Below are 15,257 nucleotides of genomic sequence, written 5' to 3'. Positions count from 1 at the left end.
CTGGAGCGCTACACACGGTGGGTCCGATGGGGTATTAATATGGATATTAAAGTCCCCCATTATGATTATATTATCGGCGTGTGTCACTAGATCAGCAACGAACTCTGAGAATTCATTGATAAAGTCCAAATAGGGCCCTGGGGCGCGGTAGATAACAGACAGGTGTAGAGGCAGCGGTGTGACAGACCTCATAGTAAGCACCTCAAACGATTTATATTTATTATTTATGTTAGGACTAAGGTTAAAGTTTTCGTTGTATATTAGTGCGACCCCCCCCCCCCCCCCCCCCCCACACCCCTTTTAAGAGGACGGGCAATATGCGCATGTGTAAAGTTAGTAGGACATGCCTCATTTAGCGCAAAAAAGTCGTTTGGTTTAAGCCAGGTTTCGCTGAGACCGATGACGTTAAGATTGTTGTCTCTGATGATATCATTAACTAACAACGTTTTGGGAGACAATGATCTTATGTTTAAAAAACCTATATTATAGGTAGTGGGCTGTTTTAGGGAATTTTTGATCAAATTATCCGTAGTAGCAATATTAATAATGTTGTGTTTATTATGCCCAGTGCATTTAGTATAATTACGACCATATCTAGGAATTGATACGACGGGAATTTTCCGATTGTTTGTTTGTTGCTTTGATAAACTGCACGCATCATAGTTTGCCACCTCAGTAGAACGCATGTCCAACTCTGAAACAATCAAAGCAGAAAAAACTTGTTCTAATTTAACTGACTCCTTACCCAGACCAGTAGTCTCGCATTTTCCATTTAAATCCGGCTTCAGGATGGAGGGAAGTGGTGTTCTGTGGGGATTAGCCTTCTGCTTTGTTTTTAGCCCCGCTTGGTATCCGCATTTCCGATCACACCGCTGGCGTCTGCTCCGTAGATGGGCCCCGCTGCTAATAGACTCCCCTGCTTCACAGGCCGCTGGATGTAGCCGACGAAGTATTCCCGTGCTAGTTAGCAGGTCTAGCAAACACGCATCTATCAGTCCAAAACGGCCCGATATGTCCACATCCAGAAGTGTCTGGCGGTCGTATGTGATCACGGAGTGACCACGATGTGAGCCAGCCATAAAGTTTGTAGAATTGTCCAGTATTTCTGCCAAATGTTTCATCTTTAGCAAGAGATCCGCGATGTCGCAGCCCGTCCGGGCGCCGCCATCTTGGAACATGTGAATTTGTGAATTATATTTATATAGCGCTTTTCTCTAGTGACTCAAAGCGCTTTACATAGTGAAACCCAATATCTAAGTTACATTTAAACCAGTGTGGGTGGCACTGGCAGCACGTGGGTAAAGTGTCTTGCCCAAGGACACAACGGCAGTGACTAGGATGGCGGAAGCGGGAATCGAACCTGCAACCCTCAACCGAGCTATACCGCCCACATCTGTGAAGGCACCATTATTGCTGAAAGGTACATACAGGTTTTGGAGCAACATATGTTGCCATCCAAGCAACGTCCCTGCTTATTTCAGCAAAACAATGACAGGCTATGTGTTACAACAGCGTGGCTTCAAAGTAAAAGAGTGCGGGTACTAGACTGGCCTGCCTGTAGTCCAGACCTGTCTCCTGTTGAAAATGTGTGGCACATTATGAAGCCTAAAATACCACAAGAAGACCCTGGACTGTTGAACAATTTAAAGGCTTACTGAAATGAGAATTTCTTATTTAAACGGGGATAGCAGGTCCATTCTATGTGTCATACTTGATCATTTGGCGATATTGCCATATTTTTGCTGAAAGGATTTAGTAGAGAACATCGACGATAAAGTTCGCAACTTTTGGTCGCTAATAAAAAAGCCTTGCCTGTACCGGAAGGAGCAGACGATGTGCGCACAATGTCACTGGTTGTAGAGCTCCTCACATCCTCACATTGCTTACAATCATAGCCACCAGCAGCTAGAGCGATTCGGACCAAGAAAACAACAATTTCCCCATTAATTTGAGCAAGGATGAAAGATTCGTGGATGAGGATAATGAGAGCGAAGGACTAGAAAAAAAAAGACGAGGGCAGTGAGAGCGATTCAGATGTATAATAGCAAAAAGAGCTATTCGGACCGAGAAAACGACAATTTCCCCATTAATTTGAGCGTGGATGAAAAATTTGTGTCTAAGGATATTGATAGCGACTAGAAAAAAATAAAGAAAATAAAAATCAAGTTAAAAAAAACAAAACTTGATTGCATTGGGACAGATTCAGATGTTTTTAGACACATTTACTAGGATAATTCTGGAAAATCCCTTATCTGCTTATTGTGTTACTAGTGTTTTGGTGAGATTAAATAGTACCTGAAAGTCAGAGGGGTGTGGCCACGGGTTTGGTGACCGCCAGTGTCTCTGAAGGGAAGCCACGCAGCTGCAGCAGGACGCAAGCTCCGCTGATGTCTACGGTAAAAGACGACTTATTACCACAATTTTCTCACCGAAACCTGCCGGTTGAGATGTGGTCGGGATCCATGTTCGCTTGACCGCTCTGTTCCATATTAAAGCTTCACCTTCGGGAATTTTAAACAAGGAAACACCGGCTGTGTTTGTGTGGCTAAAGGCAGCTGCAGTGCACAGCTTCCCACCTCCATCTTTCTACTTTGACTTCTCCATTATTAATTGAACAAATTGCAAAAGATTCAGCAACACAGATGTCCAGAATACTGTGTATTTATGCAATTAAAGCAGACTACTTATAGCTGGGATCGGGCTGGAAAAAAATGTCTGCTACAACCCGAGACGTCATCATTCCGCAACGTTTTCAACAGGATACCTCGCAGTAAATTTAAAATTGCAATTTAGTAAACTAAAAAGGCCGTAATGGCATGTGTTGCAATGTTAATATTTCATCATTGATATATAAATTATCAAAAAGCGTGGTCGGTAGTAGTGGGTTTCAGTAGGCCTTTAAGCTGTACATCAAGCAAGATTGGGAATGAATTCCATCTGAAAAGCTTCAAAAATTAGTCTCCTCAGTTCCCAAACGTTTACTGAGTGTTGTTAAAAGGAAAGGCCATGTAACACAGTGGTAAAAATGCCCATGTGCCAACTTTATTGCAATGTTTTGCTGCCAATAATTTCTAAGTTAATGATTATTGGAAAAAAGAAAATTCAAAAAAAGTTTCTCAGTTCGAACATTAAATATCTTGTCCATGCATCCATCCATTTCTACCGCTTATTCCCTTTGGGTTAGCGGGGGACGCTAGTGCCTATCTCAGCTACATTCGGGCGGGAGGCGGCGTACACCCTGGACAAGTCGCCACCTCATCGCAGGGCTAAATATATTGTCTTTGCAGTCTATTCAATTGAATATAAGTTTAAAAGGATTTGCATGTTTTTATTTACCATTTAGGGCTTCACGGTGGAAGAGGGGTTAGTGCGTCTGCCTCACAATACGAAGGCCCTGCAGTCCTGGGTTCAAATCCAGGCTCGGGATCTTTCTGTGTGGAGTTTGCATGTTCTCCCCGTGAATGCGTGGGTTGCCTCCGGGTACTCCGGCTTCCTCCCACTTCCAAAGACATGCACCTGGGGATAGGTTGATTGGCAACACTAAATTGGCCCTAGTGTGTGAATGTGAGTGTGAATGTTGTCTGTCTATCTGTGTTGGCCCTGCGATGAGGTGGCGACTTGTCCAGGGTGTACCCCGCCTTCAGCCCGATTGTAGCTGAGATAGGCGTCAGCGCCCCCCGCGACCCCAAAAGGGAATAAGCGGTAGAAAATGGATGGATGGATGGATATTTACCATTTACACAACGTGCCTACTTCACTGGTTTTGGGTTTTGTACAAGATCCAGGGACTGACATTGCGCTTCTCACACTTATTCACTTACAAGTCTAAGAGTGGGTACACAAGTTAATAGTCAATCAAAATGTATCATTAATCAAATAATGAGTTGTAGCTGAGATAGGCGCCAGCGCCCCCCGCGACCCCGAAAGGGAATAAGCGTTAGAAAATGGATGGATGGATGGAGTTAATATTTCTGTTTCTGTTTTTTATCTCAGAAGATGACATCACACGTGTTGTTGTGTTTCATAAGAGAGCTTTTTTATTGCACACTCTGACTTGAAAAGCTAACACAGGCGAGGGACAAGGCTCGCAATAGCGCTCGACTTTGATTGACAGCTGATTTGAACATCAACCAGTTTGGGAAAAAAAAAAAAAAGTCGAGAAGCCGCTCTCATGGTGTAGATCATGTAGAGTAGATCGCTGCTACATTCCTCCACAGCTGCCTGCAGGACTCTCACACACACACACACACACACACACACACACACACACACACACTTTAATCACACAATGAATAATAAATGCGGATGGACTCGCTGCTGTCAAGTGTGCAGACGAGAGAACGGCCGACAGCTGAGAAAAGGCCGTAAAGAAGAAGAAGAAGAAGAAATAAAAAATAACCCGGGAGGAGAAAATGCAGCAATAAGCAATGTGTCGTCTTTTTAGTTGATCACAAACTTTTAATACACCATAAAAAGTTCAACGACAATCATGCTTAGTTCACACGTGTGTGTGAGTGTGTGTGTGTGTGTTCGTGTGTGTGTGTGTGTGTGTGTGTGTGTGTGTGTATGTGTGTGTGTGTGTCGGGTGCTGTTGTTCCCGCCTCAATGTGCACTGCAACGTGCAACAGCATGGCGGTGTAGTGCACGGCTGGCCCATTAATAAGAGCGCCACGCCCGGCTCTCCCCAAAGCACCACTGACACTTTAATGGCTGTTTTTTCTTTTTTTTTTTGTACTTTTCTTCGTAAATAATGCATGTGCTGCTTGTCAGCACCACCGCTTAGCTCCGCCCCCTCCGTGCGCCTGTGCAGCCTCGCTTTTGTGCACAAATCACAACGTGCTGCCTCCGCCATGATATGCAGTCCTCTTGTGTGTGTGTGTGTGTGTGTGTGTGTGTGTGCGTGTTTGTGCCGGACTGCAGCATACACTCACAAGCCTATATCTTTTATTTGCACTCATGTTTGTTTTATGCGATGGAGCGCAAGAGCAAACAAACGCTCCACACAAAGAAATGGTCCAAAATTACGCAAACACCTCAAAACAAATGCAATGGGAAAATGCAAATGGGCGGGGTAATGCTGCAATCGCTTGAACTCTGCCGGCAAAAATAAAAATGCTACAGCGAGGCCAAAAACACACACAAACCCCCAAAATAGTACGGAAAAAGAAAAGCGGCAAGGTGATAAAAGACAACATAGTTTAGGTAGGTTACCAGGCTAACAGGAAGTTAGCTATGTTGTTGGAGTATCTAACTCATTTTCATTGAGGGCCACATCGCAGTAACGGTTGCTTTCAGTGGGCCGCTTTTGTAAAATTAATTTACATCATGCATGCGGGTAATAACCTAAATTAAAATGCATATGCATTTGATTATCTTATTTTTTATGCATAACTTGCTTTAAAATCATTAATAAAGGTGACAGATATTTAACTATTCGTTTTTATCTCACAAAACAAGTTTTGCTAAACAGCATATAGTAATATAAATGGCATGATTTGTTAATATTAAAGTTTCCGTCAAAATTAAAAAAACAAATGCATTAAGTAAAAATATATATAATAAAATATGTATTTGTCACACCTAGACATGGATTATTTTTGCTTCTTCGATGCAAGGAGAATACGGGACGAACCAGACGTGACTGTGAGTACATGGTATTTTATTTGGAATACTAAATACAAAAATTAAACAAACTAAGGGCGCTCACAAAGAGGTACAAAACCTGGCTACAAAAATACAAACAGGAAAGACAAAACAACTGCTCGATGGCATGAAAGACAATGAACTAAACTTAAACTTGCACTGGGGCAGAACTATGAATAACTAACACAAAAACACTTACTGTGACCGGTACAAGGGCATGGATAGCAAGGTAATCGGGGGTGCGTGAAGGCATGAAGGCATGAGGCAGAATGCAAAAATCCCAGAACGATAAACAGAAAGCAAGTGACATGAATAGTGGCCGTGGTAACTAGAAACAGGTGTGAGAGGCTGATGATCGTGGCGTGACTAGGGGAAACAGGTGGAAACTAATGAGTAGCTATGGTAACAAAAACAAACCCGGAAGTGAAAAAACGGAACAAGAGTCCAGAAAACAAGACAAAACATGATCAAACATAAAACCAGATTTACAGGCGTGACAATATTTTACTGAAACCATTTTTTCCAGGTCTTTGGGGGCCACATGAATCGATGTGGCGGGCCAGAACTGGCCCCCGGGACTTGAGTTTGACACCTGGGCTGTAGATGATGTGAATTATTTATTTATGGAACGTGATGCCGTGCATTTGTTCTGGGAGGAAATCCGAGATTGGCTGATGTCCCCATTTACGATAGAAGAGATTGAATTTGGTGTATTCATCAAAGATAGTTATTGAGAGATCCTTGTTAATGTTATTTTGTTGCATGCTACATTTTCTATGCATAAAAGTCGATTTCTGAGAGTAAAACTGTCATTTTCACAACGGGTCAATACATTTAAAATGTTTAATTGAATCTTGGAAAATGGTTAAAAGTAGAAAAACGCTTAAGTTATTATCTTTTTTTAAATAAGCGTAACTTCGTACTACATATATTCATTTTTAAAATGTTTAATTATTTGTATAATTATTTTTTTATCGTATTGTATTGTCTCCACTTCATTTTGTTAACATTCGTTGTTAAAATTAAGCTGTTGATTGCTCAACTTTTTTGTTTGAAATATTTAAATACATATAAGTGTCTTAATGTGTGTGTAAATTGTCAATATGTACTGTGTGTGTGTTCAATTGTTCAATACAAAAAACAGAACGTTAGCCAGGCTAACAGGAAGTTAGCTAGGCTAACAGGAAGGAGTTTACAAATATACATATGTGTATATTGTAAATATATCTACATTTAAAAATATTGTCTACGAATTGTGCCCGAAAAACATTATTTCAAACCATGAAGAATTTAGCCAGGCAAACAGGAAGTTAGCTAAGCTCGCAGTCACGCATCACCTAAAGGATATCCGTCTTTCGAGACTTAAGAGGTAATAGTTTACAGTGTTATAGAGCAGTCCATTTTCATGACCAAGTGTTTTAACAAAAATAAAAATGTAATGTGCTGCTCATGTGTCTTTAAAGACGGGTTTCCCTCAGGTTCGTTGCCTATTATTACCTTGCTAACTTCCTGGTAGCCTAGCTAACTCCCTGTTGTTTTTTATTTTTATTTTTATTTTATTTTATTTAATTGAACCACGTACATACAAACATATATTCTCAATATGCACAAAAACTAAGGCACTTTCAACATATCTCAACACTTCCAAACATCCATCAGGTTGAGTAAAGACTTTAATTAGCTAACTTCCTGTTAGCCTGGCCAACTTTCTGTTAGTCTGGCCAACTTTATGTTCGCCTGGCTATATTCCTGTTAGCTTGGCTAAATTCCTGGTAGTCTATAGACCAGGGGTCAGGAACCATTTTGGCCGTGAGAGCCAAGAAAGCCAAATATTTCAAAATGTATTTCCGTGAGAACCATATAATATTTTTTAACACTGAATACAACTAAATGCGGGCATTTTTAAGTAAGACTAACATTTTTAGAGGATAATAAGTCCCTTATTCTTTTTAATAACATTGTCATTCTAAAGTCAACCAATAATAAATATAATACTTATTACCATTAATGCGACATCTTGGACAGGTGCGATATAAAACGGATGGTTAGATTAAAATGCATGAGAATGTTTTATAATTTGAACGTTAATTTTAACAATGTGATTACCAGTGGAATTATGAAATACTTATCATGTTAAGCAATGTCAGCTAAGATTTATAACTCCGTTGGTAGAGTGGCCGAGCCAGCAACTTGAGGGTTGCAGGTTCGATTCCCGCTTCCGCGATCCTATCAATCATCAATCAATCAATCAATGTTTATTTATATAGCCCCAAATCACAAATGTCTCAAAGGACTGCACAAATCATTACGATTACAACATCCTCGGAAGAACCCACAAAAGGGGGACCGAAAGCAATGGATGTCGAGCGGGTCTAACATGATACTGTGAAAGTTCAATCCATAGTGGCTCCCACACAGCCGCGAGAGTTCAGTTCAAAGCGGATCCAAGACAGCAGCGAGAGTCCCGTCCACAGGAAACCATCTCAAGCGGAGGCGGATCAGCAGCGTAGAGATGTCCCCAATCGATACAGGCGAGCGGTCCATCCTGGGTCCCGACGAGCGGTCCATCCTGGGTCTCGACTCTGGACAGCCAGTACTTCATCCATGGTCATCGGACCGGACCGGGGACGTAGGAGAAAGAAAAGAAGCGGCAGATCAACTGGTCTAAAAAGGAGGTCTATTTAAAGGCTAGAGTATACGGATGAGTTTTAAGGGGAGACTTAAATGCTTCTACTGAGGTAGCATCTCGAACTGTTACCGGGAGGGCATTCCAGAGTACTGGAGCCCGAACGGAAAACGCTCTATAGCCCGCAGACTTTTTTTGGGCTCTAGGAATCACTAATAAGCCGGAGTCTTTTGAACGCAGATTTCTTGCCGGGACATATGGTACAATACAATCGGCAAGATAGGATGGAGCTAGACCATCTAGTATTTTATACGTAAGTAGTAAAACCTTAAAGTCACATCTTGAGTGCACAGGAAGCCAGTGCAGGTGAGCCAGTACAGGCGTAATATGATCAAACTTTTTTGTTCTTGTCTAAAGTCTAGCAGCCGCATTTTGTACCAACTGTAGTCTTTTAATGCTAGACATGGGGAGACCCGAAAATAATACGTTACAGTAATCGAGACGAGACGTAACAAACGCATGGATAATGATCTCGGCGTCTTTAGTGGACAAAATGGAGCGAATTTTAGCGATATTACGGAGATGAAAGAAGGCTGTTTTAGTAACGCTTTTAATGTGTGACTCAAAGGAGAGAGTTGGGTCGAAGATAATACCCAGCTTTTTTACCGAGTCACCTTGTTTTATTATTTGGTTGTCAAATGTTAAAGTTGTATTATTAAATAGAGGTCGGTGTCTAGCAGGACCGATAATCAGCATTTCCGTTTTTTTGGCGTTAAGTTGCAGAAAGTTAGCGGACATCCATTGTTTAATTTCATTAAGACACACTTCCAACTGACTACAGTCCGGCGTGTTGGTCAGCTTTAGGGGCATGTAGAGTTGGGTGTCATCAGCATAACAGTGAAAGCTAATACCGTATTTGCGTATGACGTCACCTAGCGGCAGCATGTAGATGCTGAAGAGTACAGGGCCAAGGACCGAACCCTGGGGAACTCCACACGTTACCTTAACGTAGTCCGAGGTCACACTTTTATGGGAGACGCACTGCATCCTATCAGTAAGATAAGAGTTAAACCAAGACAGGGCTGAGTCTGACATACCAATTTGTGTTTTGATACGCTCTAATAAAATATTATTAGTCACTGCCGTTGTGTCCTTGGGCAAGACACTGGTTTAAATGTAACTTAGATATTGGGTTTCACTATGTAAAGCGCTTTGAGTCACTAGAGAAAAGCGCTATATAATTATAATTCACTTCACTTCACTTTATCTGAGAGCCAGATGCAGTCATCAAAAGAGCCACATCTGGTTCTAGAGCCATAGGTTCCCTACCCCTGCTATAGACTACAGTCTATAGCTAAATTCAAGGTTTTTATTTTATTTAAAAAAAAAGATTTTATTGAACAACACACATACATTTTTAATTCACACAAAAATCAAGGCACTTTCAACATCAAGGAAAACAAAAAAATGCAAATACAGTTAGAGTATAAAATATTGATAAAAAATACAAATATGAATGAATGAATGAATGTTTATTTATATAGCCCCAAATCACAAATGTCTCAAAGGACTGCACAAATCATTACGACTACAACATCCTCGGAAGAACCCACAAAAGGGCAAGGAAAACTCACACCCAGTGGGCAGGGAGAATTCACATTCAGTGGGACGCCAGCGACAATGCTGACTATGAGAAACCTTGGAGAGGACCTCAGATGTGGGCAACCCCCCCCCTCTAGGGGACCGAAAGCAATGGATGTCGAGCGGGTCCAACATGATACTGTGAAAGTTCAATCCATAGTGGCTCCAAGACAGCAGCGAGAGTCCCGTCCACAGGAAACCATCTCAAGCGGATCAGCAGCGTAGAGATGTCCCCAACCGATACAGGCGAGCGGTCCATCCTGGGTCCCGACGAGCGGTCCATCCTGGGTCTCGACTCTGGACAGTCAGTACTTCATCCATGGTCATCGGACCGGACACCCTCCACAAGGGAGGGGGGGACATAGGAGAAAGAAAAGAAGCGGCAGATCAACTGGTCTAAAAAGGAGGTCTATTTAAAGGCTAGAGTATACAAATGAGTTTTAAGATGAGACTTAAATGCTTCTACTGAGGTAGCATCTCGAACTGTTACCGGGAGGGCATTCCAGAGTACTGGAGCCCGAACGGAAAACGCTCTATAGCCCGCAGACTTTTTTTGAGCTCTAGGAATCACTAATAAGCCGGAGTCTTTTGAACGCAGATTTCTTGCCGGGACATACGGTACAATACAATCGGCAAGATAGGCTGGAGCTAGACCGTGTAGTATTTTATACGTAAGTAATAAAACCTTAAAGTCACATCTTAAGTGCACAGGAAGCCAGTGCAGGTGAGCCAGTACAGGCGTAATATGATCAAACTTTCTTGTTCTTGTCAAAAGTCTAGCAGCCGCATTTTGTACCAACTGTAATCTTTTAATGCTAGACATGGGGAGACCCGAAAATAATACGTTACAGTAATCGAGACGAGACGTAACAAACGCATGGATAATGATCTCGGCGTCTTTAGTGGACAAAATGGAGCGAATTTTAGCGATATTACGGAGATGAAAGAAGGCCGTTTTAGTAACGCTTTTAATGTGTGACTCAAAGGAGAGAGTTGGGTCGAAGATAATACCCAGATTTTTTACAGAGTCCCCTTGTTTTATTATTTGGTTGTCAAATGTTAAAGTTGTATTATTAAATAGAGGTCGGTGTCTAGCAGGACCGATAATCAGCATTTCCGTTTTTTTGGCATTAAGTTGCAAAAAGTTAGCGGACATCCATTGTTTAATTTCATTAAGACACGCTTCCAACTGACTACAGTCCGGCATGTTGGTCAGCTTTAGGGGCATGTAGAGTTGGGTGTCATCAGCATAACAGTGAAAGCTAATACCGTATTTGCGTATGACGTCACCTAGCGGCAGCATGTAGATGCTGAAGAGTACAGGGCCAAGGACCGAACCCTGGGGAACTCCACACGTTACCTTAACATAGTCCGAGGTCACACTGTTATAGGAGACGCACTGCATCCTATCAGTAAGATAAGAGTTAAACCATGACAGGGCTGAGTCTGACATACCAATTCGTATTTTGATACGCTCTAATAAAATATTATGATCGACGGTATCGAAAGCAGCGCTAAGATCGCGGAGCAGCAACATAGATGACGCATCAGAGTCCATCGTTAGCAATAGATCATTAGTCAATTTTGCGAGGGCTGTCTCAGTCGAGTGATTTGCCCTGAAACCGGATTGAAAGGTTTCACATAGATTGTTAAACGCTAAGTGCTCATTTAGCTGCTCCGCAACAATTTTTTCGAGGATTTTCGAAATAAAGGGAAGGTGAGACACCGGTCGGTAGTTTACCATGAGGTCAGGATCGAGGTTAGGTCTTTTAAGGAGAGGATGAATAACCGCTTTTTTGAATGCAACGGGAACAGTGCCCGAGGAAAGTGATAAGTTTATAATATTTAGCACTGATGGACCTAATAATACAAAAAGCTCCTTGATAAGTTTCCCAGGAAGTGGGTCAAGTAAACATGTTGTTTGTTTTATTCCATTTACACGTTGTAACAATCCTTCTAATGTTATTTCATCAAAACGAGAGAAACTATTTTGGATATTTGCAGTATCCGCCGTATATACAATCGTATCTGTGTTACTATAACCCCGTTGTAGCTGGGGTTATAGTATATATAAGGAATTCAAGGAAATATATACCATATTTCCTTGAATTGCCGTTGGGGCGCTAATTAATTTAAAATATCTTCTCACTCCGGCACTTACCAAAGGTATGCAGTAAAAATTTGAGTGTGATGTAAGCGTGGACCTTAAATCCTACTGAATACCTCTTAATCTTCTTCCCTTTATATGATTTCAAATTACCGGTATTGAAATCAGCCTCCTCCATTTTAAAAATGATGACAGGGGAAGTGTCACTCGTGACATCACCAGTTTGAACAGGCGGCAATACTAAGCATGCGCTAATTATTTTGGGAAGTGAGAGTGACCCGGCAGTAATTCAAGAAAGGTGCATTCTATATGCCCTGCGGCAATTCAAGGAAATACAGTATATATTTTTTAATGAGAAAAATAAGTTAAAAAAAATAAAATAAAATAAAAAAAGTTACCCAAATCACTTTAAATGTTTTTAATAAATATATAAATTTAATGGCTTTTGTACTCCTGATTAACCTCCTGTTAGCCTTGCTAACTTGCTGTTTATTTTATTTTTATTTTTTTTATTCAACATTTTTTTCTTTAAATTTGTTTTTTTTAATTGAACCATGTACAGAGAAACATATATTCTCAATGTACATGAAAACCAAGGCACTTTCAACATATCTCCTCACTTTTGAACATCCATCAGTTTGCGTAAATACGGTCTTTAGCTAACTTCCTGTTAGCCGTGATCGCTTCCTGTTAGCCTGGCCAACTTTATGTTGGACTGGGTAACTTCCCGTTTTTTTTATTTTAAATTATTTTTTTCTTGTATATTTTTATTTTAATTGAACCTTGTACATACAAACATATATTCTCAATGTACACAAAAACAATCAATTTTCAACATATCTCAACACTTTCAAACATTCATCAGGTTGAGCAAATACTGTTTTTTGCTAACTTCCTGGTAGCCTGGCTAACTTCCTGTTAGCCTGGCTAACTTCCTCTCAGCCTGGGTAACTTCCTGGTAGCCTAGTTAACTTCCAGGTTTTTATTTTTATTTTTCTAAAGATTTTATTGAACAACAAACCTACATTTATAATTCACACACAAATCAAGGCACTTTCAACATCAAGTAAAAACAAAAAACAAAAGCAAATACAGATAGAGTATTAAATATTAATAAATACTAAAAATAAAGAATATGAAAAAAACAACAAGCGCAAAATAAATAAAAACAAAATTAAAAAGGGCTCCCCAAATCACTTTAAATGTTTTTAACAAAGATATGAATTTAAGGACTTTTGGACTCTTAATAATTATCCAAGATGTGAATGATAATTGTAAACCATTAAGCCAAAGGTAGTCCGGTTAACTTATTGGTAACCTAGGTAACCTCCTGGTAGCCTTGCTAACTTGCTGGTTTGTTTTTTTGTTTTTGTTTTTTTATTTCTTTATTTATTTTTTATTTAATTGAGCCATGTACATGCAAACATATTCTCAATGTACACAAAAACCAAGGCACTTTCAACATAGCGCAACACTTTCAAACATCCATCAGGTTGAGAAAATACTGTCTCTAGCTGACTTCCTGTTAGCCTGACTAACTTCCTGGTAACCCGGGTAACTTCCTGGTAGCCTAGCTAACTTCCTGTTCATCAAGGGTTGGAATTGGGGCTTAAATCACCAAAAATTATTATTGGGCGCAGCCACCGCTGCTGCTCACTGCTCCCCTCACCTCCCAGGGGGTGATCAAGGGTGATGGGTCAAATGCAGAGAATAATTTCACCACACCTAGTGTGTCTGTGACAATCATTGGTACTTTTATGTAACTTTTTTACATTTTATTTTATTTGTTTTTTGTTCATGTTTTTTTTTCTTTTAATTGAACAATGTACATCCAAACACATACTCTCAATGTACACAAAAACAATGCATTTTCAACATATCTCAACACTTTCAAACATCCGTCAGATTGTGCAAATATTGTCTTTAGCTAACAAGCCTGGCTAACTTCAACTGCATATCACAACTTGGACAGGACTGATGTAGACATATGATGAAAGGCTTACTGAAACCCACTACTACCGACCACGCAGTCTGATAGTTTATATATCAATGATGAAATATTAACATTGCAACACATGCCAATACGGCCTTTTTAGTTTACTAAATTGCAATTTTAAATTTTATTGCCAAGTTTTCTGTTGAAAACATCACGGAATGATGAAGCGTATGATGACGCGTGCGTTTGACGTCTCGGGTTGTAGCGGACATTTTTTTCCAGCCCGATCCAAGCTATAAGTAGTCTGCTTTAATCGCATAATTACACATTATTCTGTTTGTGTTGCTGAATCTTTTGCAATTTGTTCAATCAATAATGGAGACGTCAAAGTAGAAAGATGGAGGTGGGAAGCGGTGTATTGCGGCCGCCTTTAGCCACACAAACACAGCCGGTGTTTCCTTCTTTAAGATTCCCCATGGTAAAGCTTTACTATGGAACAGAGCGGCCATGCAAACATGGTTCCCGACCACATGTCAACCGGCAGGTTTCGGTGAGAAATTTGTGGTAATAAGTCGGCTCTTACCGTAGTTATGAGCGGAGCTTGCGTCCTCCTGCAGCTGCTGCGGATTCTTACTTCCTCCCACCGAAGACACTGGCGGTCACCACACCCGTGGCCACATACCCTCCGACTTTCAGGTACCATATAATTTCACTAAAAGACTAGAAACACAATAAGCAGATAAGGGATTTTCCAGAACTATCCTAGTAAATGTGTCTAATAACATCTGAATCGCTTCCACTGTCCTCACCTTTTTTTTTTTCTAGTCCTTCACTCTGAATATCCTCATCCATGAATCTTTCATCCTCGCTCAAATTAATGGGGAAATTGTCGCTTTCTCGGTCTGAATCGCTCTAGCTGCTGGTGGCTATGATTGTAAACAATGTGAGGATGTGAGGAGCTCTACAACCAGTGACGTCACGCGCACATCGTCTGCTACTTCCGGTACAGGCAAGGCTTTTTTATTAGCGACCAAAAGTTGCAAACTTTATCGTGGATGTTCTCTACTAAATCCTTTCAGCAAAAATATGGCAATATCGCGAAATGATCAAGTATGACACATAGAATGGACCTGCTATCGCCGTTTAAATAATAAAATCTCATTTCAGTAGGCCTTTAATATGCTGAGGTATGTTCCACTTTGCAGGGAGGAGAAAACCACTTCCATTGTGACTCCGGAGACTCTTCCCATGACAATTATCAAATGTTTAGTGCACTTTAACGAGTCAAGAAGAGAAAACACCTC

At 40.7% G+C, this 15,257-nt stretch overlaps 1 protein-coding gene across 7 annotated transcripts in view; it reads left to right on the top strand.

Moving 5' to 3' along the window:
• LOC133556071 (RNA binding protein fox-1 homolog 3-like) overlaps positions 1-15,257 on the top strand; it is a 981,253-nt gene that overhangs the window by 612,939 nt on the left and 353,057 nt on the right. The gene's annotated exons all lie outside the window — the stretch shown is intronic.

The sequence above is a fragment of the Nerophis ophidion genome, linkage group LG07 (assembly GCF_033978795.1).
Source record: "Nerophis ophidion isolate RoL-2023_Sa linkage group LG07, RoL_Noph_v1.0, whole genome shotgun sequence".
Classification (NCBI taxonomy): Eukaryota; Metazoa; Chordata; class Actinopteri; order Syngnathiformes; family Syngnathidae; genus Nerophis; species Nerophis ophidion.
Note: the sequence above shows the minus strand (reverse complement) of the source record. Positions and strands in the feature narration are given on the sequence as shown.